Source organism: Microcaecilia unicolor, chromosome 5, assembly GCF_901765095.1.
Source record: "Microcaecilia unicolor chromosome 5, aMicUni1.1, whole genome shotgun sequence".
Taxonomy (NCBI): Eukaryota; Metazoa; Chordata; class Amphibia; order Gymnophiona; family Siphonopidae; genus Microcaecilia; species Microcaecilia unicolor.
The window spans coordinates 351,376,869-351,401,944 of NC_044035.1; the positions used below are offsets into that span (position 1 = coordinate 351,376,869).

General features: G+C 48.8%; 1 protein-coding gene across 1 annotated transcript in view; it reads right to left on the reverse strand.

Moving 5' to 3' along the window:
• Positions 1-25,076, reverse strand: part of ZCCHC14 (zinc finger CCHC-type containing 14) — a 198,245-nt gene that overhangs the window by 73,094 nt on the left and 100,075 nt on the right. The gene's annotated exons all lie outside the window — the stretch shown is intronic.

The window sequence follows — 25,076 nt, forward strand, 5'->3', positions numbered from 1 at the left end:
CCCTCCTTATCTCCGCTTTGCATTTGGCTTGGCATTCCTTATGATCTATCCTGTTACTTTCAGTTGGTTCTCTTCTCCACTTTCTGAAGGATTGTTTTTTGGCTCTAATGATTTCCTTTATCTTACTGTTTAGCCACGCCGGCTGACGTTTAGTCTTTTTTCTAATACGTGGAATATATTTGTCCTGAACCTCCAGGATGGTGTTTTTAAACAGCATCTACGCCTGATGCAAGTTTTTTACTCTGCGAGCTGCTCCTTTCAGTCTTTTTTTCACCATTTTTCTCATTTTGTCGTAATCACCTTTTCTATAGTTAAACGCTAGCGTACTTGATTTCCTAGTTTCACTTCCTTCAATGCTATTTAGCGAATGCTACATACCTGTAGAAGGTATTCTCCGAGGACAGCAGGCTGATTGTTCTCACTGATGGGTGACGTCCACGGCAGCCCCTCCAATCGGAATCTTCACTAGCAAAGTCCTTTGCTAGCCCTCGCGCACCCGCGCGCACCGCGCATGCGCGGCCATCTTCCCGCCCGAAACCGGCTCGAGCCGGCCAGTCTCATATGTAGCAAAAGAGATACAAGGGAAGACACAACTCCAAAGGGGAGGCGGGCGGGTTTGTGAGAACAATCAGCCTGCTGTCCTCGGAGAATACCTTCTACAGGTATGTAGCATTCGCTTTCTCCGAGGACAAGCAGGCTGCTTGTTCTCACTGATGGGGTATCCCTAGCCCCCAGGCTCACTCAAAACAACAACCATGGTCAATTGGGCCTCGCAACGGCGAGGACATAACTGAGATTGACCTAAAAAATTTACCAACTAACTGAGAGTGCAGCCTGGAACAGAACAAACAGGGCCCTCGGGGGGTGGAGTTGGATCCTAAAGCCCAAACAGGTTCTGAAGAACTGACTGCCCGAACCGACTGTCGCGTCGGGAATCCTGCTGCAGGCAGTAATGAGATGTGAATGTGTGGACAGATGACCACGTCGCAGCTTTGCAAATTTCTTCAATGGAGGCTGACTTCAAGTGGGCTACCGACGCAGCCATGGCTCTAACATTATGAGTCGTGACATGACCCTCAAGAGCCAGCCCAGCCTGGGCGTAAGTGAAGGAAATGCAATCTGCTAGCCAATTGGATATGGTGCGTTTCCCCACAGCCACTCCCCTCCTATTGGGATCAAAAGAAACAAACAATTGGGCGGACTGTCTGTTGGGCTGTGTCCGCTCCAGATAGAAGGCCAATGCTCTCTTGCAGTCCAATGTGTGCAGCTGACGTTCAGCAGGGCAGGAATGAGGACGAGGAAAGAATGTTGGCAAGACAATTGACTGGTTCAGATGGAACTCCGACACAACCTTTGGCAAGAACTTAGGGTGAGTGCGGAGGACTACTCTGTTATGATGAAATTTTGTGTAAGGGGCCTGGGCTACCAGGGCCTGAAGCTCACTGACTCTACGAGCTGAAGTAACTGCCACCAAGAAAATGACCTTCCAGGTCAAGTACTTCAGATGGCAGGAATTCAGTGGCTCAAAAGGAGGTTTCATCAGCTGGGTGAGAACGACATTGAGATCCCATGACACTGTAGGAGGCTTGACAGGGGGCTTTGACAAAAGCAAACCTCTCATGAAGCGAACAACTAAAGGCTGTCCTGAGATCGGCTTACCTTCCACACAGTAATGGTATGCACTGATTGCGCTAAGGTGAACCCTTACAGAGTTGGTCTTGAGACCAGACTCAGACAAGTGCAGAAGGTATTCAAGCAGGGTCTGTGTAGGACAAGAGCGAGGATCTAGGGCCTTGCTGTCACACCATACGGCAAACCTCCTCCATAAAAAGAAGTAACTCCTCTTAGTGGACTCTTTCCTGGAAGCAAGCAAGATGCGGGAGACACCCTCTGACAGACCCAAAGAGGCAAAGTCTACGCTCTCAACATCCAGGCCGTGAGAGCCAGGGACCGGAGGCTGGGATGCAGAAGAGCCCCTTCGTCCTGCGTGATGAGGGTCGGAAAACACTCCAATCTCCACGGTTCTTCGTAGGATAACTCCAGAAGAAGAGGGAACCAGATCTGACGCGGCCAAAAAGGAGCAATCAGAATCATGGTGCCTCGGTCTTGCTTGAGTTTCAACAAAGTCTTCCCCACCAGAGGTATGGGAGGATAAGCATACAGCAGGCCCTCCCCCCAATCCAGGAGGAAGGCATCCGATGCCAGTCTGCCGTGGGCCTGAAGCCTGGAACAGAACTGAGGGACTTTGTGGTTTGCTCGAGATGCGAAGAGATCCACCAAGGGGGTGCCCCACGCTTGGAAGATCTGGCGCACCACTCGGGAGTTGAGCGACCACTCGTGAGGTTGCATAATCCTGCTCAGTCTGTCGGCCAGACTGTTGTTTACGCCTGCCAGATATGTGGCTTGGAGCACCATGCCGTGACGGCGAGCCCAGAGCCACATGCTGACGGCTTCCTGACACAGGGGGCGAGATCCGGTGTCATGGCAACCTGGTTGTCTGTCTGAATTTGGATAATTTGGTGGGACAGCCGATCTCTGAAAGCCTTCAGAGCGTTCCAGATCGCTCGCAACTCCAGGAGATTGATCTGTAGATCGCGTTCCTGGAGGGACCAGCTTCCTTGGGTGTGAAGCCCATCGACATGAGCTCCCCAGCCCAGGAGAGACGCATCCGTGGTCAGCACTTTTTGTGGCTGAGGAATTTGGAAAGGACGTCCCAGAGTCAAATTGGACCAAATCGTCCACCAATACAGGGATTTGAGAAAACTCGTGGACAGGTGGATCACGTCTTCTAGATCCCCAGCAGCCTGAAACCACTGGGAAGCTAGGGTCCATTGAGCAGATCTCATGTGAAGGCGGGCCATGGGAGTCACATGAACTGTGGAAGCCATATGGCCCAGCAATCTCAACATCTGCCGAGCTGTGATCTGCTGGGACGCTCGTACCTGCGAGACGAGGGACAACAAGTTGTTGGCCCTCGCCTCTGGGAGATAGGCGCGAGCCGTCCGAGAATCCAGCAGAGCTCCTATGAATTCGAGTTTCTGCACTAGGAGAAGATGGGACTATGGATAATTTATCACAAACCCCAGTAGCTCCAGGAGGCGAACAGTCATCTGCATGGACTGCATGGCTCCTGCCTCGGACGTGTTCTTCACCAGCCAATCGTCGAGATATGGGAACACGTGCACCCCCAGCCTGCGAAGTGCTGCTGCTACTACAGCCAAGCACTTTGTGAACACCCTGGGCGCAGAGGCGAGCCCAAAGGGTAGCACACAGTACTGGAAGTGACGTGTGCCCAGCTGAAATCGCAGATACTGTCTGTGAGCTGGCAGTATCGGGATATGTGTGTAGGCATCCTTCAAGTCCAGAGAGCATAGCCAATCGTTTTCCTGAATCATGGGAAGTAGGGTGCCCAGGGAAAGCATCCTGAACTTTTCTTTGACCAGATATTTGTTCAGGGCCCTTAGGTCTAGGATGGGACGCATCCCCCCTGTTTTCTTTTCCACAAGGAAGTACCTGGAATAGAATCCCAGCCCTTCTTGCCCGGATGGCACGGGCTCAACCGCATTGGCGCTGAGAAGGGCGGAGAGTTCCTCTGCAAGTACCTGCTTGTGCTGGAAGCTGTAAGACTGAGCTCCCGGTGGACAATTTGGAGGTTTTGAGGCCAAATTGAGGGTGTATCCTTGCCGGACTATTTGGAGAACCCACTGATCGGAGGTTATGAGAGGCCACCTTTGGTGAAAAGCTTTCAACCTCCCTCCGACTGGCAGGTCGCCCGGCACTGACACTTGGATGTCGGCTATGCTCTGCTGGAGCCAGTCAAAAGCTCGCCCCTTGCTTTTGCTGGGGAGCCGAGGGGCCTTGCTGAGTCGCACGCTGCTGACGAGAGCGAGCGCGCTGGGGCTTAGCCTGGGCCACAGGCTGTCGAGAAGGAGGATTGTACCTACGCTTACCAGAAGAGTAGGGACCAGTCTTCCTTCCCCCGAAAAATCTTCTACCTGTGGAGGTAGATGCTGAAGGCTGTCGGCGGGAGAACTTGTCGAATGCGGTATCCCGCTGGTGGAGATGCTCTACCACCTGCTCGACCTTCTCTCCAAAAATATTGTCCGCACGGCAAGGCGAGTCCGCAATCCGCTGCTGGAGTCTATTCTCCAGGTCGGAGGCACGCAGCCATGAGAGTCTGCGCATCACCACACCTTGAGCAGCGGCCCTGGACGCAACATCAAAGGTGTCATACACCCCTCTGGCCAGGAATTTTCTGCACGCCTTCAGCTGCCTGACCACCTCCTGAAAAGGCTTGGCTTGCTCAGGGGGGAGCGCATCAACCAAGCCCGCCAACTGCCGCACATTGTTCCGCATGTGTATGCTCGTGTAGAGCTGGTAAGACTGGATTTTGGCCACGAGCATAGAAGAATGGTAGGCCTTCCTCCCAAAGGAGTCTAAGGTTCTAGAGTCTTTGCCCGGGGGCGCCGAAGCATGCTCCCTAGAACTCTTAGCCTTCTTTAGGGCCAGATCCACAACTCCAGAGTCATGAGGCAACTGGGTGCGCATCAGCTCTGGGTCCCCATGGATCCGGTACTGGGACTCGATCTTCTTGGGAATGTGGGGATTACTTAGTGGCTTGGTCCAGTTCGCAAGCAATGTCTTTTTTAGGACATGGTGCAAGGGAACAGTGGACGCTTCCTTAGGTGGAAAAGGATAGTCCAGGAGCTCAAACATTTCAGCCCTGGGCTCGTCCTCCACAACCACCGGGAAGGGGATGGCCGTAGACATCTCCCGGACAAAGGAAGCGAAAGACAGACTCTCAGGAGGAGAAAGCTGTCTTTCAGGAGAGGGAGTGGGATCGGAAGGAAGACCCTCAGACTCCTGGTCAGAGAAATATCTGGGGTCTTCTTCCTCTTCCCACGAGGCCTCACCCTCGGTGTCAGACACAAGTTCACGGACCTGTGTCTGCAACCGTGCCCGACTCGACTCTGTGGAGCCACGTCCACGATGGGGGCGTCGAGAGGTAGACTCCCTCGCCCGCATCGGCGAAGCTCCCTCCACCGACGTAGTCGGGGAGCCCTCCTGGGAGGTGGCCGCAGTCGGCACCGCACGCAGTACCGACGTCGGGGACCTCACCTCGGGCGATGGGCCAGCCGGCGCCGCGCTCGACGGTACCGGAGGCGCAAGCACCGCCGGTACCGGAGGGGTAGGGCGCAACAGCTCTCCCAGGATCTCTGGGAGAACGGCCCGGAGGCTCTCGTTCAGAGCGGCTGCAGAGAAAGGCAGAGAGGTCGATGCAGGCGTCGACGTCAGAACCTGTTCCGGGCGTGGAGGCTGTTCCGGGCTGTCCAGAGTGGAGCGCATCGACACCTCCTGAACAGAGGGTGAGCGATCCTCTCGGTGCCGATGCCTGCTGGGTGCCGACTCCCTCGGCAACCCAGAGCTCTCGGTGCCGACGCGGGGAGGAGACCGGTGTCGATGCTTCTTCGACTTCTTCCGAAGCATGTCACCGGAGCTCCCCGGCACCGACGAGGAGGACGTAGAATCCAGCCGTCGCTTCCTCGGGGCCGAGGCCGAAGGAGGTCGATCTCGGGGGGGGGGAGACCCACCCGAAGGCTCACCGCCACCAGCAGGGGAATGGACAGCCCTCACCTGCACTCCAGACGATGCACCACCGTCCGACGACATCAGCAGACGAGGTCCCGGTACCACCGACGTCGATGCAGTCGCCCGATGCCTCAGCGCCGATGCAGAGACTCTGCCGACGAAGAGCCCGAGAACAAAACGTTCCACTGGGCCAATCTCGCTACCTGAGTCCGCCTTTGTAACAGGGAACACAGACTACAGTTCTGAGGACGGTGCTCGGCCCCCAGACACTGAAGACACGACGAGTGCCTATCAGTGAGCGAGATTACCCGGGCGCACTGGGTGCACTTCTTGAAGCCGCTGGAAGGCTTCGATGTCATGGGCGGAAAAATCACGCCGGCGAAATCAAAATCCGAAATGACGAAAGTGAGCACCAAAAGTTTAAGGGAGAAAAATCTCGACCGAGGCCGAAAGGAGGCCTACCCCGACGACGAAAGAAAACTTACCGGGGCAAAATCTGAAAAATACGGGAAGGGGCAAACGAAACCCGAGAGGGCTTCCGGAGCACTTCCCAGCAGTTTTTAGAGATTTTCCGAAGAAAAAACACGTCGAAAAAGGACGCGCGAGGTCGACTTTCCGGGGCTCGACACGGCGAAAACACAACCGTACCGAGTGCGGACGAAAGAAGACTGGCCGGCTCGAGCCGGTTTCGGGCGGGAAGACGGCCGCGCATGCGCGGTGCGCGCGGGCGCGCGAGGGCTAGCAAAGGACTTTGCTAGTGAAGATTCCGATTGGAGGGGCTGCCGTGGACGTCACCCATCAGTGAGAACAAGCAGCCTGCTTGTCCTCGGAGAAAGTGAATGATACATACCTGTAGCAGGTTTTCTCCGAGGACAGCAGGCTGATTGTTCTCACGACTGGGTGACGTCCGCGGCAGCCCCCACCAACCGGAAAAGCTTCGCGGGACGGTCGGCACGCAGGGCACGCCCACCGCGCATGCGCGGCCGTCTTCCCGCCCGTGCGCGACCGCTCCCGGCAGTTGAATGACTAGCAAAAATGAAGAAAACGCAACTCCAAAGGGGAGGAGGGAGGGTAGGTGAGAACAATCAGCCTGCTGTCCTCGGAGAACACCTGCTACAGGTATGTATCACTCACTTTCTCCGAGGACAAGCAGGCTGCTTGTTCTCACGACTGGGGTATCCCTAGCTCTCAGGCTCACTCAAAACAAGAACCCAGGTCAATTGAACCTCGCAACGGCGAGGATACAACAGAAATTGACCTACGAAGAACAACTAACTGAGAGTGCAGCCTGACCAGAATAAATGCGGGTCCTGGAGGGTGGAGTTGGATTTACACCCCAAACAGATTCTGCAGCACCGACTGCCCGAACCGACTGTCGCGTCGGGTATCCTGCTGGAGGCAGTAATGAGATGTGAATGTGTGGACAGATGACCACGTCGCAGCCTTGCAAATCTCTTCAATAGTGGCTGACTTCAAGTGGGCCACTGACGCTGCCATGGCTCTAACACTAAGAGCCGTGACATGACCCTCAAGAGCCAGCCCAGCCTGGGCGTAAGTGAAGGAAATGCAATCTGCTAGCCAATTAGAGATGGTGCGTTTCCCGACAGCGACCCCTAGCCTGTTAGGGTCGAAAGAAATAAACAATTGGGCGGACTGTCTGTGGGGCTGTGTCCGCTCCAAGTAGAAGGCCAATGCTCTCTTGCAGTCCAATGTGTGCAACTGACGTTCAGCAGGGCGGGTATGCGGCCTGGGGAAGAATGTTGGCAAGACAATTGACTGGTTAAGATGGAACTCCGACACCACCTTCGGCAGGAACTTTGGGTGGGTGCGGAGGACTACTCTGTTGTGATGAAATTTGGTATATGGAGCATGAGCTACTAGGGCTTGAAGCTCACTGACCCTACGAGCTGAAGTAACTGCCACCAAGAAAATGACCTTCCAGGTCAAGTACTTCAGATGGCAGGTATTCAGTGGCTCAAAAGGAGGTTTCATCAGCTGGGTGAGGACGACGTTGAGATCCCATGACACTGTAGGAGGCTTGATAGGGGGCTTTGACAAAAGCAAGCCTCTCATGAATCGAACGACTAAAGGCTCTGCAGAGATGGCTTTACCTTCCACACGATAATGGTAAGCACTAATCGCACTAAGGTGATTCCTTACTGAGTTGGTCTTGAGGCCAGACTCCGATAAGTGCAGAAGGTATTCAAGCAGGTTCTGTGCAGGGCAAGAACGAGGTTCTAGGGCCTTGCTCTCACACCAAACGACAAACCTCCTCCACTTGAAAAAGTAACTCTTTTTAGTGGAATCCTTCCTAGAGGCAAGCAAGACACGGGAGACACCCTCAGACAGACCCAACGCAGTGAAGTCTACACCCTCAACATCCAGGCTGTGAGAGCCAGGGACTGAAGGTTGGGGTGCAGCAACGCTCCGTCGTTCTGCGAGATGAGAGTCGGAAAACACTCCAATCTCCACGGTTCTTCTGAGGACAATTCCAGAAGGAGAGGGAACCAGATCTGACGGGGCCAAAAGGGCGCGATCAGAATCATGGTGCCGTGGTCTTGCTTGAGCTTCAGTAAGGTCTTCCCCACCAAAGGTATGGGAGGATAAGCATACAGGAGGCCGGTCCCCCAATGGAGGAGAAAGGCATCCGACGCCAGTCTGCCGTGTGCCTGTAGTCTGGAACAGAACAGAGGCAGCTTGTGGTTGGTCTGAGAGGCGAAAAGGTCCACCGAGGGGGTGCCCCACTCTCGGAAGATCTTGCGTACCACTCTGGAATGGAGCGACCACTCGTGCGGTTGCATGACTCTGCTCAGTCTGTCGGCCAGACTGTTGTTTACACCTGCCAGGTACGTGGCTTGAAGGAGCATGCCGAACTGGCAAGCCCAGCGCCACATGCCCATGGCTTCCTGACACAAGGGGCGAGATCCGGTGCCCCCCTGCTTGTTGGTGTAATACATTGCAACCTGATTGTCTGTCCGAATTTGGATAATTTGGCAGGACAGCCGATCTCTGAAAGCCTTCAGTGCGTTCCAGATCGCTCGGAGCTCCAGGAGGTTGATCTGCAGATCCTTTTCCTGGAGGAACCACAGACCCTGGGTGTGAAGCCCATCGACATGAGCTCCCCACCCCAGGCGAGATGCATCCGTCGTCAGCACTTTCGTGGGCTGCGGAATTTGGAATGGACGTCCCAGGGTCAAATTGGTCCGGATGGTCCACCAGAGCAGTGAAGTGCGGCAACTGGTGGAGAGGCGGATGACATCTTCTAGATTCCCAGTGGCCTGAAACCACTGGTAAGCTAGGGTCCATTGAGCAGATCTCATGTGAAGACGAGCCATGGGAGTCACATGAACTGTGGAGGCCATATGACCCAGAAGTCTCAACATCTGCCGAGCTGTGACCTGCTGAGACGCTCTGGTCTGGGAAGCCAGGGACAGGAGATTGTTGGCCCTCGCTTCGGGAAGGAAGGCCTGAGCCGTCTGGGTATTCAGCAGAGCTCCTATGAATTCCAGAGACTGAGTTGGCTGGAGATGGGACTTTGGGTAATTTATCACAAACCCCAGCAGCTCCAGGAGTTGAGTAGTGCACTTCATGGACCGGAGGGCTCCTGCCTCCGAGGTGTTCTTGACCAGCCAAGCGTCGAGATATGGGAACACGTGCACTCCCAGCTTGCGAAGGTACGCCGCTACCACCACGAGGCACTTTGTAAACACTCGTGGGGCAGAGGCGAGCCCAAAGGGCAGCACACAATACTGAAAGTGCCGTGCGCCCAGGCGGAATCTGAGATACTGTCTGTGAGCTGGCAGTATCGGGATGTGAGTATATGCGTCCTTTAAATCCAGGGAACATAGCCAATCGTTTTTCTGAATCATTGGCAGAAGGGTGCCCAAGGAAAGCATCCTGAACTTTTCTTTGACCAGGAATTTGTTCAGGCCTCTCAGGTCTAGGATGGGACGCATCCCCCCTGTTTTCTTTTCCACAAGAAAGTACCTGGAATAGAATCCCTGCCCTTCCTGCCCGGGTGGTACGGGCTCGACCGCATTGGCGCTGAGAAGGGCGGAGAGTTCCTCTGCAAGTACCTGCTTGTGATGGGAAGGATTGAGCTCCCGGAGGACAATTTGGTGGCAGGGAGGCCAAATTCAGGGCGTATCCGCACCGCACTATTTGGAGAACCCACTGGTCGGAGGTTATGAGAGGCCACCTTTGGTGAAAAAATTTTAACCTCCCCCCGACCGGCAGATCGTCCGGTACGGACACTTTGAGGGCGGCTATGTTCCTGTGGATCCAGTCAAAAGCCCGTCCCCGGCTTTTGCTGTGGAGGCGCAGGGGGCTGCTTAGGCGCACGCTGTTGACGAGAACGAGCGTGCTGGGTCTGTCCCTGTGCCTGACGAGGCCTTCGGGCCGGCTGGTTGTACCTACGCCTTGCAAAAGAATAGGGTGCAGCCTGCCGGGCCCGGGAAAAACGTCCACCTGTTGAGGTGGATGCTGAAGGCGCCCGGTGGGAGAGCTTGTCGAGGGCGGTTTCCCGCTGATGCAGTTGGTCCACCAGCTGCTCGACCTTCTCACCAAAAATGTTATCCCCCCGGCAAGGGACGTCGGCCAGTCTCTGCTGGGTGCGGTTGTCCAGGTCAGAGGCACGCAGCCATGAGAGCCTGCGCATCACTATACCTTGGGCCGCAGCACGAGATGCCACGTCACAGGTGTCATAGATACCCCTGGACAGGAACTTTCTGCACGCCTTCAGCTGCCTGACCACCTCCTGATAAGGCCTGGACTGCTCCGGCGGGAGCTTATCGACCAGGTCCGCCAGTTGCTTCACATTGTTCCGCATGTGGATGCTCATATAGAGCTGGTATGACTGGATGCGGGTCACGAGCATGGAGGATTGGTAGGCCTTCCTCCCAAACGAGTCCAGAGTGCGAGACTCCCGCCCCGGGGGCGCCGAGGCGGTATCCCTCGAACTCCGTGCCCTCTTGAGAGCAGAATCCACGACCGCCGAGTCATGGGGCAATTGTGGCCGCATTAACTCTGGGTCAGAGTGGATCCTGTACTGGGACTCTGCTTTCTTGGGAATGGTGGGATTAGTTAACGGTCGCATCCAGTTCCGAAGCAGTGTCTCCTTGAGGACATTGTGCAGCAGTACCGTGGAGGACTCTCTAGGTGGTGATGGATAGTCGAGGACCTCGAGCATCTCGGCCCTCGGCTCTTCCACAGAGACCACGGGGAAGGGAATGCTGATAGACATATCCCGCACAAAGGAGGCAAAGGAGAGACTCTCAGGAGGTGAGAGCTTCCTCTCCGGTGAAGGCGTGGGGTCCGAGGGAAGGCCCGTAGACTCCTCTGAGGAGAAATATCTAGGGTCCTCCTCTTCCCCCCACGAGGCCTCATCCTCGGTATCGGACATAAGCTCATGTAGCTGAGTCCTGAACCGGGCCCGGCTCGACGTCGAGGCACCGAGGCCTCGGTGTCGTCGAGCGGTGGACTCCCGCGCCGGCGGGGACGAAGCTCCCTCCATCGACGTCGACGGGGACTCCACCTGCGTGGCGGTCGAGACCGGCGCCGGGCTAGAGCTCGCCGGCGCCACAGTCATCGGCGCCGGGGGTGCAGCCTGGCGCATCAGCCCTTCCAGGATTCCTGGAAGGATGGCTCTGAGGCACTCGTCCAGGCCCGCTGCCGGGAAAGGCGGTGGGGCCGGTAGGGGTGTCGGTGCCAGAATCTGGTGGGGGCCAGGAGACGGCACCGAAGTGCCGGGACCATGTCGCGTAGGTACCTCCACAACCGACGGGGACCTCTCCTCTCGACGTGGACGCTTCGGCGTCGCCTCCTCTCCGATGTCCGGATGCGAGGGCGACCGGTGACGACGCTTCTTATTCTTCTTGCGATGCACGTCACCGGCGCCGGGAGGTATGGAGGAGGAGGAGGACGATCCCCCTCGGTCACGAGGAACCGGGTCAGACAGGGTTCGGTCCCGTGGGCCACGGGCTGAGGGAGTGACCGGGGCCGACTGCCCACGCGGCCTCTCACCCCTACCCTCACCGGAGGACCGGCGGGCCGACGGGACCTGTTCTCCTGGGGTCGATGCCATCGGTGCCGATGTCTCGGGCATCGATACCGGTACCGAAGGACCGGGCGTCGATACCGATGCCGTCGAGGTCGACGTCGAGGGGCCGGCGCAAGTTCCAAAAAGACGGTCCCGCAGAACTTGCCTCGCAACCTGAGTCCGTTTCCGGAGACCGAGACACAGGGGACACGACTTGAGATTGTGCTCCGGCCCGAGGCACTGGAGGCACCAAGCGTGGGTGTCGGTCTGCGAGATTGGCCGGCCGCACCGACCACACTTTTTAAATCCACTCGGGACCTTCGAGGACATCGACGGAAAAATCGCGTCGGCGAAGTTAAAGTCGTCGATGGTGGCGGAAATCACACCTCGAAAAAGGAAAACGACCGTGTGGCCACTAGGCCGCAACGCAGCGTCCCCGCTAGAAGCGAGGGAAAAAGGGAGCGCGTGCTCCACACGTTCAGTTTTTTTTTTTTTTAAAGAAAGAAAAACCGGAGGACGCGGTGTACAAAAACTAAATAGAAAAAACGATCCGCGTAAACGCGATCGGCTTTCCGGCGGCTGAAACAGAGAGAGCGGCAAAGGCACGACTCTCTCCAGACGCGGAAAAAAAGGAACTGGCGGGAGCGGTCGCGCACGGGCGGGAAGACGGCCGCGCATGCGCGGTGGGCGTGCCCTGCGTGCCGACCGTCCCGCGAAGCTTTTCCGGTTGGTGGGGGCTGCCGCGGACGTCACCCAGTCGTGAGAACAAGCAGCCTGCTTGTCCTCGGAGAATAGAGTTTACCTTAACAACAGTTTAGAGCACAGTTAGCAGTTAAAAGTCATCTCTGTATAGAATTTAAGTCCCTCTCATCCACCCCAGACCTGATCTTTGATTTATAGGCTTTTAAGCCAATTTTGGGGACAGGTGGTAATTAGGGCATTTTCATCAGATAGTAATTAGCTCTTAGCAATACAGTGTTTTTAGGTCTTTGAGAGAAATCTAAAAATAAACAAACTAAATAGCAGCAAAACATAGCATCTAATTAGTAGTAATCATAAGGGACTTTAGCTTACATACTTCTCCATTAGCAATGTAACGACTCCCTGATACTAAGATGCAGGCATAAGTACATAAGTATTGCCATACTGGGACAGACCAAGGGTCCATCAAGCCCAGCATCCTGTTTCCAAAAGTGGCCAATCTAGGTCACAAATACCTGGCAAGATCCTGAAAAAGTTCAATACATTTTATGCTGTTTATCCCAGAAATAGCAGTGAATTTTCCCCAAGTCAATTTAATAATGGTCTATAGAGGCTTCCTTTAGGAAGCTGACCAGACCTTTTTTAAACCTCGTTAAGCTATCCACCTTTACCACATTCTCTGGCAACGAATTCCAGAATTTAATTACACGTTGAGCGAAGAAAAATTTTCTACGATTTGTATTAAATTTACTGCTTTGTAGCTTCATAGCATGCCCCCTAGTTCTAGTATTTTTGGAAAGAGTCAACAAACAATTCATGTCTACTTGCCAACTCCACTCATTTTATAGACCTCTATCATAGCTCCCCTCAGCTGTCTCTTCTCCAAGCTGAAAAGCCCTGAACGCTTCAGCCTTTCCTCATAGGGAAGTCATCTCATCCCCTTTATCATTTTCGTCACCCTTCTGTGTACTGTCTTGAATCTGACACCTTTTGTTGATGGTCCAGAAGATTCATTCCTCTCAGTCTCTTTTTGGGTAGTATTATCCAGTGGTTTAGATATTCTGGCACTTTGCCATGTATAAATGAGTGTATCATGGTGCCTAGTTTAAAATTCCATCTCGCTTCAAATGGTAGCCAGTGTAATGTGATGTACAAAGGAGTTACTCTCTCATATTTTGATTTAGAAAAGATCAGTCTAGCTGCAACATTCTGTACTGTATCTTTTTTCTAAATGATGCTGCACAGCCTACATATAATACACTGCAATAATTGATTTGTGCAAGAATGAGAGATTGAACCAGTCTAAAATTGTCTTGATTAAAGCAATGACGTATTCTCCTGAAATTTTTTTTTTAGTACACTGAAGGCTTTTTTAACCATTTGTTGACATTGTTTATCAAAGATTAGGCATCTGTCAATCATTATCCCTAGTATTTTCAGTGGTATTCCATTGAAGCGTAGTTGTATGTTTGACACATCCATGGTAGGTGCTGTGATTACTAAAATCTTTGTTTTGCCACAATTCAGTTTAAGATACAGACATGATGCCCATTTGTCAACCAGCGTCAGACCGTGGTTGACCAGTGTGTTAACACCATCTTTATCTTTATGAAAGGGGAAATACAGTGTCTGCGTAGCAGAAGCAGTTAATTCCATTCCTCTCCCTATAAAAACCCAAGGTGAACATCAGGACATAACAGAATTAGTAATGGGGGGGGGGGGGGATCCCTGTGGCTCCCCAGTGTGTTCTGTCCAATCCTTAGATAGGGTTCCACCCCATTTCACACTAAGATCTGAGAGTGAGAAAATTTCTTATCCATTCCAAAACTATGCCATTAATTCCTAGGGATTCTAAGATTTCCAGGAGTATCTTATGGTCTATTATATCAAAGGCACTTGAGAGGTCAAACTGCATCAGTGCTATCTGATGGCCAGTACTCACGATTTTCCTGAATTCGTGAACCAAGATACCCAGCGGTGTCTCTGTACTGTAGTTTTTTCTGAAACACAGATTGGTTTTGATGTAATAGATTGTAGTGTTCCAAAAAAAATTGTTAGTTGCTCTGCGACTATATCTTCTAGGATTTTGATACGTAATGGTATTGAAGCTACTGGGCTATAGTTGGTGACATCTCCCAGGCCTCCTTTCTGACTTTTTGGGATGGAGATAAGTATAATTTTGCCAAGTTGTCTTGAAAAAGAGCCTGTACTTAAGGATTCTTTTATCCATGTCATTCGTACAGCGACATAGCTTTCTGAGGGGTTTTTCAGTAAATAGACTGGACAGGTATCTAATTGGCATTGAGACTCAGTATTTTAGCATTAAATTTCTTGAATACTTCTGTCTCAATAGGTGAAAAGTTTGACCAGTTTCTATCTGTTGCACATTCTCTTTTCTTCTGTCTTATGGCCTCTCCACTGGAGATTAACTTCTTCGTAATCACTGATATTTATTACCTTCCCTTTTACATTTTGTCCTCCAAGTGTTGCGCTAAAGAGTTGCAGTGGGTAGAGCGATTGTTTCTATTAATTCTTCTAGACTCATTAGGTGTTCCATTACCTGATATAGGGTTTGTTTGTTTTTTTCAATTTATCTGGTCTACCTGTCCCTTTTTTAGACTACTTTATTTTGAAATTTGTATACATTTAACATTCTTCTCCAGTCTTCTCTAGCCGTTTTACTCTGGGTTTTCCACCATATTCTCTCCAGTTTCCTACAGGATTGTTTCAGTTTTAACAAGGTTTCATTAAACCAATGTTCCTTACTCCTTTTTGTGACTTTTTTTTTCAGTTTTTTAGGGGCTATTTCATTTAGTGTTGACTCTATATAGCTGTTCCACTGGGTGATGGTTACTTGATAATATGATTCTTTCAGATTTTCTTCCACTTTGGACCAGAAGACATCAATTTTTTTGTGTACTTCTCTTAATTCCTGTTTGGTTATCTTATTCTTTTTTCCTAAGGGGTCTTCTTGCCAATATGCTACTACATGTGATTGGCAGTGGTCAGACCAACTTAGGGGCGACCAGCCTCTATCCTTATTAGGGTCTCAGAATCTGTACTCTAGGCTACAAAGTCTAGCTTGTGGCTTAATTGATGTGCTCCTTGGGCTGGAATTATCTTCATGTTTATGTTTTCTAGAAGCATTTTAAAGTCCTTGGTGTTTTTGTCATTCTCTTCATCTAAATGAAGATTTAGGTCACCTACAATTAATTGTGTACCGGGTTTTAGACTGAGTCATCGTAAGTTCATTGAATTCTCCTATGGCTTCTTTCCTCTTCCCTGGAGGGCAGTAGCATAAAGAACATTGTAAACTAATTAGTAGTGAAGCGTCACTGATCTTACATGATAATTCTAAGCAGGATGACTGCTAGCGCTCCTCAACCTGAACGTTAAAATACTTTCATATATTATTACCACCTGTTCTGGATGTACGAAATACATGTGTGATTTTATATGGGGGAATACCTGAGGAAGGAGCTGATGGGCTGGGAGGAAGTACAAGAAGTGGAAGGACAGTGGTCCAGGCTGAAAGAAGCTATAAATAGGGCCACAAACCTTTATGTAAGGAAAGTAAATAAAAGCAAGAGAAAAAGGAAACCGATATGATTCTCCAAACAAGTGTCTGAGAAAATAAAGGCTAAAGAGTTGGCGTTCCAGAAATACACAAAAACTCAAGAACAGGAACACGGGAAGGAATACCGGAGGAAACTGAAAGAAGCCAAGAGAGAGATACGTCTGGCGAAAGCGCAAGCGGAAGAACAAATGGCTAGAAATGTAAGGAGGGGTGACAAAAATTTCTTCAGGTATATTAGTGAAAGGAGAATGACTAAAAAGGGAATTGTGAGACTAAAAGATACTGCGAACCGCTATGTAGATAGTGATGAAGAAAAAGCAAATTTGCTAAATAGATACTTTTGTTCTGTTTTCACAGATCCTACGTGTGTCTACCACCTGCTGGAGGCAGAGAAAAATACTGCTTATCCATCCCAGCCACACAATCTATACCAGTGGCTTGAGTCTGGATAGGAGTTCTTCTCTGCCCCCATCTGCTGATAAGGGGGCATTACCTCAGATGTATGGGCTGGTCTGGTAGGATGAGAAGGAATAGGAATTTTTCTTCATCACATTTCTTCCTGCCCTTTTGTACTTCCAACTCAGTCAGAACTATGACTGAAATCTAGAACTATAAGCCTTCATTCATAGTTACTTAAGGATTTTCCCCCTACTTTATCTTCTGTCCCAGCTTGCATTAGTCCATTCACTGCAATACTGGTCCTTGGCAGGATACCATGCTGCTTCTCGAACCCTGCAAATCATGAGTTCTAAATTTGGTCATTAAGTGAAATTAAGCATGCTATAAAGAGTGAACCAGGAATACAACATAGGTTTGGTCCCAGAAAAATGAATTAAATTTTTATTTATTTATTTATATAGATTTAATATAAACCACAATCCATTGTTTACAATAGTTGTCATCTTATTTGACTTATTTCTCCAGCATTATCATCAGCTTCAACAACAGCAGATTCATAACAGATGCAACCCCTATACTACTACATCCCCATACTAATCCTACCTCCCCCCACCCTCCCCACCCCGCATCAAGGTGAGGCTGACATACGAGTTTGTAATTGCTCATATAATTGCCATATTTTATTGAATGCCTCCATATTACCCCTCTTCAGCGCTGTTAATTTTGACATTTGGTGTAGGTAACCCACTTTTTGACTTATCACATAGATATCTGGGAGGGTCCGTTGTTTCCATGCCCTGGCAAATGCTAGTTTCGCTGCAACTAAATATTGAGTTGCAAGTTTGTGGTGAGAAGCTTTAACTGTTTTGGGTTTAAAATGCAACAAACAATGTTCTACCTTATCTGGATATGTACACTGTAATACTAGACTTATCTGGGCCAGCACTGCTTTCCAATATTCCTGCACTTTTGGACACTCCCACCATATGTGCATGAAAGTTCCCCTTGCCCCACATGCACGCCAGCACTCAGCAGAGGCCCCAGCATATATATGCTGTATTCTGTCTGGTGTATAATACCACCAACAATATATTTTGAACCCATTCTCTATCATTGATTGTGCAAAGGACGGCTTAAATAGATATCTACATCCTCCTTCCCAAGCTGTCCGTGTGAATGTGCTATGTAACGCTTCCTCCCATCTTTTTATATAGTGCCTTTGAGGAACTGCTCGTTGTAACAAGGCCATGTATAAGCAAGAAACAATACTCCTTCCACCCCCTTTTCTCAACGCCACTTCTATCGCTGTCTCCTCTAGTTCCAGCTCCTCCCTGGCTCATGAGAGAATATAGTGCCGTACTCTACAATAAAATACCTGATCTTTAGCAGGGATCCCATATTCCTCCAGAAGGCTATCAAAGCTAACCATCCCCCCATTATCCCATACTACTACTACTACTTAGCATTTCTATAGCGCTGCCAGGGTTACGCAGCGCTGTACAAGTTTAGACATGGGGAAGGACAGTCCCTGCTCAAGAGAGCTTACAATCTAACGGTAACAAGCTATGTAGCCAGTGTAGGTATCAGGAAAGGGGAAGGTGGTTAGGCACCAAAAGCAAAGAAGAAGAGATGGGCCTTGAGTAAGGACTTGAAAATGGGCAAGGAGGGCGCACGGCATATGGGCTCAGGAAGTCTGTTCCAGGCATAAGGTGATGCGAGGCAGAAGGGGCGGAGTCGGGAGTTAGCGGTGGTGGAGAAGGGTACAGATAGGAGTGATTTTTCCTGAGAGCGGAGGTTACAGGTGGGAACATACGGGGAGAGGAGGGTAGAGAGGTAATGGGGGGCTGCAGATTGAGTGCACTTGAAGGTCAATAGAAGCTTGAACTGTATACGGTAGCGGATCGGGAGCCAGTGAAGCGACTTGAGGAGAGGGGTGATATGAGAGTATCGGTTCACGCGGTAGATAAGACGTTATGGGCCATAGCTGACCCAAAGTGTGTAACCCAGCTTGTGACCATTCCCGATACACCTTCTCTGTTTCTCCCAACTGGAACCCCGGAGCCCTGCTAATGGACGTCTGCAGGAAGTACCTTCGTTCCGGAAACCACTTCCTCCTTATTTGGTACCAAGTGGTCAGCAAGTGACTCACACCCACTGGGATCCCATGCATTACAGCCAATAAATCTCTGCTTGGGAGCCAAAGCACATCTCTTAATGCACGCATTCCCAACCAGGCTTTCTCCCAATGTAGCCACTTCCTGTTCATGTATGGGTTCCAATCTGCCAGTATCCTCAATTGGGCCGCCTGGTAATAAAGAAAGAAGTTTGGGACCCCCATACCTCCCCTCCCATGAGGCTGAAACATAATTGCTCGACACACCCTCGGGGGGGGGGGGGGGGGGGCGTTTTCTCTAAATATAAGCAAATAGTTTACGATTAAGCTGCGCAAAAAAACTACGGGGGATTGGGATGGGAAGCGCCATAAAGAGATATAGTATTTTGGGGAGTAGCATCATTTTAATTGCATCAATCCTCCCCATTCACGAGACATTCAAACCCTCCCATCTATCCAGCTCTGCCATTCATTCTGTAATTTTAGCTGGGAAATTCGCCTTGTATAATTTTTCCACTTTTGGCATTATCTGTACCCCCAAATATTTTATAGACTTGGCGGCCCAAGTAAATGGGAAGGCTGCCCTAAGCTGGGAGACCTCCCGAGGTGGAACCGTTAGATCCAACAACTCAGACTTTGACAGAGTCCCATATTGTGCCATTACCTCTACTACTCTCCTTACCGAGGATTCAGGCTGTGTCATAGTCAGAAGCACATCATCCACGAATAACATAAGCTTATGCTCCCCCTCTCACCACTCCCCTAATACTCGAGTTTGCCTGAACTGCACATGCCAGGGGTTCCATAAAGAGGGCAAACAATAATGGCGAAACCGCACACCCGTCTAGTTCCTCTATGTAGTTCTAGTGGTTTGGTATATGATCCATTGATTTTTAATATAGATAGCTGTGTTTGGTACAATAAATGGAGCCAACTCAAATAGCGGCCCCCCAATCCCCACCCGACGCAATACAGCAAATAAAAAGTCCCACTCTACTCGATCAAAAGCTTTTTCAGCGTCGATCGTTAACAGCACCGCCGGTTCCTGATTGTCCCTTACCTGTTGTATAACATGTAGCAGACATCTAATATTATCAAAGGCCTGACGCCCTGTAATGAAACCCGTCTGATCCCCGTGAATTAATTTGGGTAGCGTCTACCTAATATTTTTGTAAATATTTTATAAATCAACATTAAGCAGCGAGATTGGCCTGTACGAACCGCACTCCTGCGGGTCTTTCCCTGGTTTTAACAATAGAGTTATCGCAGCCAACCGCCAAGAGTATGGAAGCTCTTGTGCCTGATCAAATGATTGAAACAACCTGAGCAGCAGGGGTGCCAAGAGTGACATATAATTTGTAAAATTTCGCAGGAAATCCATCCGGTCCTGGTGCCTTCGCAAGGGGAAGATCCGCGATGGCCCATTCCACATCTGCTAAGGTTATTGGTGCCGAAAGCATCTCCGTCTCCCCCTGTGACAGATGAGGCAAGTCGGACTCTTTGACATACGTCTCTATCCCATTCCCGGATGCGACCTGTTCCAACTCAAAGTTTGGAATAATACTCAAAATAGTTCTTGAATTTCCTCTGTCTGAGTAACATTCTGACCCGTCTAATTTTTAAGGCTACCTATATAATTACGATATCTAACAGCCTACTTGCTTTTTCCCCAAATTCAAAATATTCTTGCCTTGTTTGCTGTAATTGATTCACTAGCTCAGCCAGTTGCACCTCATTAAGCCGCAACCGGCATTGATGTAATTTCTCAATTGCCTGAACATCAGACGGGTTTGCTTTATGTGTCTTTTCTATTTGTATTATGTTCTCTCTTTAACCTCTTGCGCCTCCCGAACCTTACCCAAGTGAACCCGCAGTGCTATCAACTGCCCCCGCAAGATTTTATAATCCTTCCCACAAACTTATTGGATGTATTCCCCCCACATCATTGAATTCTATATATTCTCTTATATATTTTTCAATCGCCGATACATCTTTTGGTTCCCTCAGGAGAGCCTCATCTAGACGCCAATACTTCGGCCCCATTGGCCTCCTTGCAATCCTTAGCTCCATTACCACTGGGGCATGATCCGACCACGTTCGCGGTTCAATATGTACTTCCCGCAGAGCCCCAGCAATTGCCCCATCTCCTAGCAATAAATCTATCCTAGAGTATGAGTTATGCGTTGATGAAAAAAACGTGTAATCCTTTTCTTGTACATGTGTCACTCGCCAAAGATCTATCAACCCCCATCTAGCCATAAACTTACCCAAGGCCACTCTATCCTTTCTAGCATATCCCACCTGCCCCGCCGAGTTGTCTAGTGAGGGATTTACCGTGAGGTTAAAGTCCCCTCCCATCACCAGAGAACCTTGCACATTCAGCTGTAACACCCTCTCCAGCTCCTCTAAGAACGCTCCCTGCCCCTCATTGGGAGCATATATTTATTTTAGTTACATTTGTACCCCGCACTTTCCCACTCATGGCAGGCTCAATGCGGCTTACATGGGGCAATGGAGGGTTAAGTGACTTGCCCAGAGTCAGAAGGAGCTGCCTGTGCCTGAAGTGGGAATCGAACTCAGTTCCTCAGTTCCCCAGGACCAAAGTCCACCACCCTAACCACTAAGCTACTCCTCCACTCCACTACTGTGAGAAATGTATAAGTCACATTATAGAGGGATGTTATGACCAATAGATATCTTCCTCTCTTATCTGCTAGGGTTTTAATTATTTGCCAAGGGTGAGCATCAGAGAAAGCCATGAATACTCCTCTCTTTTTCTGAGAAAGTGCACTCGTTGCATGAAACACCTTTGGGTACCGCCTATGCGACACCAGTCTTTCATGACATTTTTTCAAGTGAGACTCCTGTACCATAATTACATCAGCTTTCAACCTTGTCGTGTCTTTAAACATCCTCTTACGCTTCATTGGGGAGTTAAGGCCTTTAACATTCAATGTAACACACTTAAACATATTTTAGCATACATACATAGAGCTTCCCTCTAGTCAGCCTCCACCTGATGCTTTGCCCGTTTCTCTTACCCCTCACCCCCCCCCCCCCCCCCCCCCCCCCCGTATCCTTATAAGACATGCCCAATTACCAACTTGAGACATGTCTCTTGCGGAAGAAGTGTCGTCTCCAGCTCTCTACCAGCCTTTTCTACTAGTTCACCTCAAATTCACTTTAGTTCATCACTGATCACACCACTGCTTTCCACACGAGGCCAACCCCCGTCAGATGCTTCCGATCTCCTCACTTTCCACTTTGATCCGCCATCTGCTTTCCCGACAGTTGCCTCCGCAGGTAGCCCCGTCCATGTGAAACTCTCTGCCATTTCGGCTTGTTATTGAACGCCATTCCTGCTTGCTCCTTCTGTTGATTCGACTCACCCTCTCCAGGTTGTCGTAGATATTCCTGGGCCTCTTTTATCGATGCCACTCATTGCTGCTTGCCCGCTTGCGAAAATACTAAAGCAAAGGGGTATTGCCATTTATATGGTATCCCCTCCTCCCTCAATTGGGATGTTAATGGACACGGCTCACTTCTTCTTTTTAAAGTTGTTGCCGAGAGATCCTGATATATTTCAATGGGGTAACTTTCCCACGTGATTGGACTTGCCGCTCTTGCTTTTTTCATCACTGCTTCTTTTAGTTTAAATTCAGTGAAGCATGCAACAATGTTCTTAGGCTGATTAGGCTTCCTCATCCCCAGAGCCCGGTGGGCCTGTTCAAGGGGTATGGATGATTGAACACATGGTTCCGCAGCCGTAGACAGCAGCTGAGCCGCTATTGATTTTATTTGCTGCACTTGTATCCCACATTTTCTCACCTATTTGCAGGCTCAATGTGGCTTACAAAATGTTATAACAACATGTACACATTATAGGATAAGAATTTCAGAATATAGATACAGATGGGTACATAGAATATCATTGCAATCATATTAACGGAATAATAATTTTACAATTGTTACAAATAAGTGCATAAGTAAATCATATTGGATTGGAAGTGGATTGAAAGATCAACATAACAATGATATCAGGACAAGATATAATATTCAGTCGTCAGGATATAATTAAGATGAACAGATAGGAGAGTTGCTTAATAGTTGTGATTGGAATAATTAGGAAGTCAAATCGTTATGGGGAATCTTTATTGTACGCCTTTAATAATTTTTGGAAGGTTGTCACGTCGTGTGTTGTTTTTATGGCGATCGGTAATTCATTCTATAGTTGTGTGCAGGTGTATGAAAAACTGGATGTATGTACAGACTTGTATTTAAGTCCTCTGCAATTGGGATAATGAAGGTTTAAAGCAGGTGCGTGATGAACTTTTGTTGTTTCTCTATGGTAAGTCAATTAGGTCTGACATGTGTGATGGGGCATCTCCATAAATGATTTTATGAACCAAGGTACATATCTTGAATGCAATATGATCTTTCAGTGGGAGCCAATGCAGGCTCTCTCTAAGGGGTCTGGCACTTTCATATTTCGCCTTGCCGAATATCAATCTGGCTGCGATGTTCTGGGCTGACTGGAGTTTCTTGATGGTTTGTGCCTTGCATCCCGCGTATAAGGAATTACAGTAGTCCACATGGCTCAGAACCAATGATTGCACCAATGCGCGAAATATCTCTCTTGGGAAGAAAGGTCTTGCTCTTCTGAGCCTTCACATTGCATAGAACATTTTCTTTATAACATTTTTTACATGGCAATCTAGATTAAGATTGCGATCAATTGTTACGCCTAGGAGTTTCAGGGTGTCCGCAATAGGGAGAGTATGGTTTGGTGTGTTTATGTTGGGATAGTTGATTTTATTATAGTGTGATATTAGGCATTGTGTCTTTTCTGTATTCAGCTTTAGTTGGAAAGCATCTGCCCATGAGTTCATAATTTGGAAGCTGCGATTTATTTTGCCTGCAATTTCTGATAAGTCCTTTTTGAACGGAATATATATCGTCACATCATCGGCATAAATATATGGATTTAGGTCTTGGTTAGACAATGCTTTGGCCAAAGGTAACATCATTAGATTAAAGAGAATCGGTGAAAGCGGAGATCCCTGAGGCACACCACATTCCGGTCTCCATGGTTATATGATTGATTTAGATATTACCTGGTATGTTCTTGTTGTTAGAAAACTATGAAACCAATTCAATACATTTCTTCCTATTCCAAAATATTCTACAATGTTTAATAGAATATCATGGTTGACCATGTCAAATGCGCTGGACATGTCGAACAACAGAAGGACATTATTACCAGCTGCAATAATGTGTTTGAATTTGGTCATGAGTGTTATTAGAACTGTTTCTGTGCTGTGATTAGCACGGAATCCAGATTGGGAAGAGCGTAGTACTGAGAAGTTGTTCAATTACCAGACTTTCCATTAACTTGACTACTAGAGGGATGGATGCCACTGGACGATAATTAGTTATATTATTTAGCTTTTTCTTCTGGTCTTTGGGAATTGGTGTCAGTAGGATATTGCCTTTATCCGTGGGAAAGAGACCATGTTGAAGCATGTGATTTAAGTAAGAGGTGAGATCTGTTATGAAACGCTGAGGGGCAGATTTTATTAAGTAGCTGGGGCATGCATCCAGTTTACAGTGGGATTTGGAGAATTTGTTGATCATTTGGGCGACAGTGTCTTCTGTTAATAAACAGAAATTTGTCCATATTCTATCTGCTGGATATTCATTGGCTGTCGGATCTAAATAGTTGATGAATTTTACATAGTTGGAGGAGTTAGTTGGCAAGGTGGATCTTAGTTTGATGATTTTCTCATTAAAGTAAGTGGCTAGATCGTCTGCTGATGGGGTACTCATGTTAGATAGCGTGACTGTGTAACGTCTAAAAGGTTATGTACAAATTGAAATAATTTATATAGGTCCTTATTGTTTTGCCCTATTTTGGAGTTGTAATATAACCCTTTATATTGTCTGATAGAATATTTATATTTTCTTAACATTAGTTTCCATGCAGTGAAAGTTTGATCATGCACGGTTAAGTCTTCTTGTTTGGGTTTTTAATTTTTTCAGGTCATCATTAAACCAAGGAAGTGATTTGTTTCTTTGTGATGATCTTGTTTGTATTGGTGCTATTGAATCAAGTATATTCTTGCATCTCATGTCCCAGTTAAGAAGGTATTGATGGGACTCTATTTGAGTTGACCAATCATTATTGTAGAACTGATGCCAGAATAGTGTTGGATCAATGTGACCTCTGGTGGTAAAAGTTTTTCGTTCTTGTTTCTGAATTAGGTTTTTTTTATTTTCCATTGCATGGATATCTAATTTGAAATGGTCTGACAAGGTAATTGTGACCAGTTTATATCGGATATAGTAAATATTTGATCAGGAGAGAGTTTGTGTGTGAAGAGGTCAAGTGCATGTCCCTTGATATGGGTTGATTGAGTATTTATCTTATTGAAATCCCGAAGTTGGAAAAAATCTTTGCATTCTTGTATGTTCTTTGCCTTCTGGTCTTCTAGGTGCAAGTTTATGTCACCCAGTACGAGTAGATTAGAGTTAGATAAAGCAAGTATTCGAGATGAAGTCCATAAGATTTTGTTGACAATCTTGCCAGTTTCCTGGAGGTCTATAGGCGTCACAGCCTCACAGTCATTAAATTCGGGCAATTCAGGGATCTTGCGAATTCG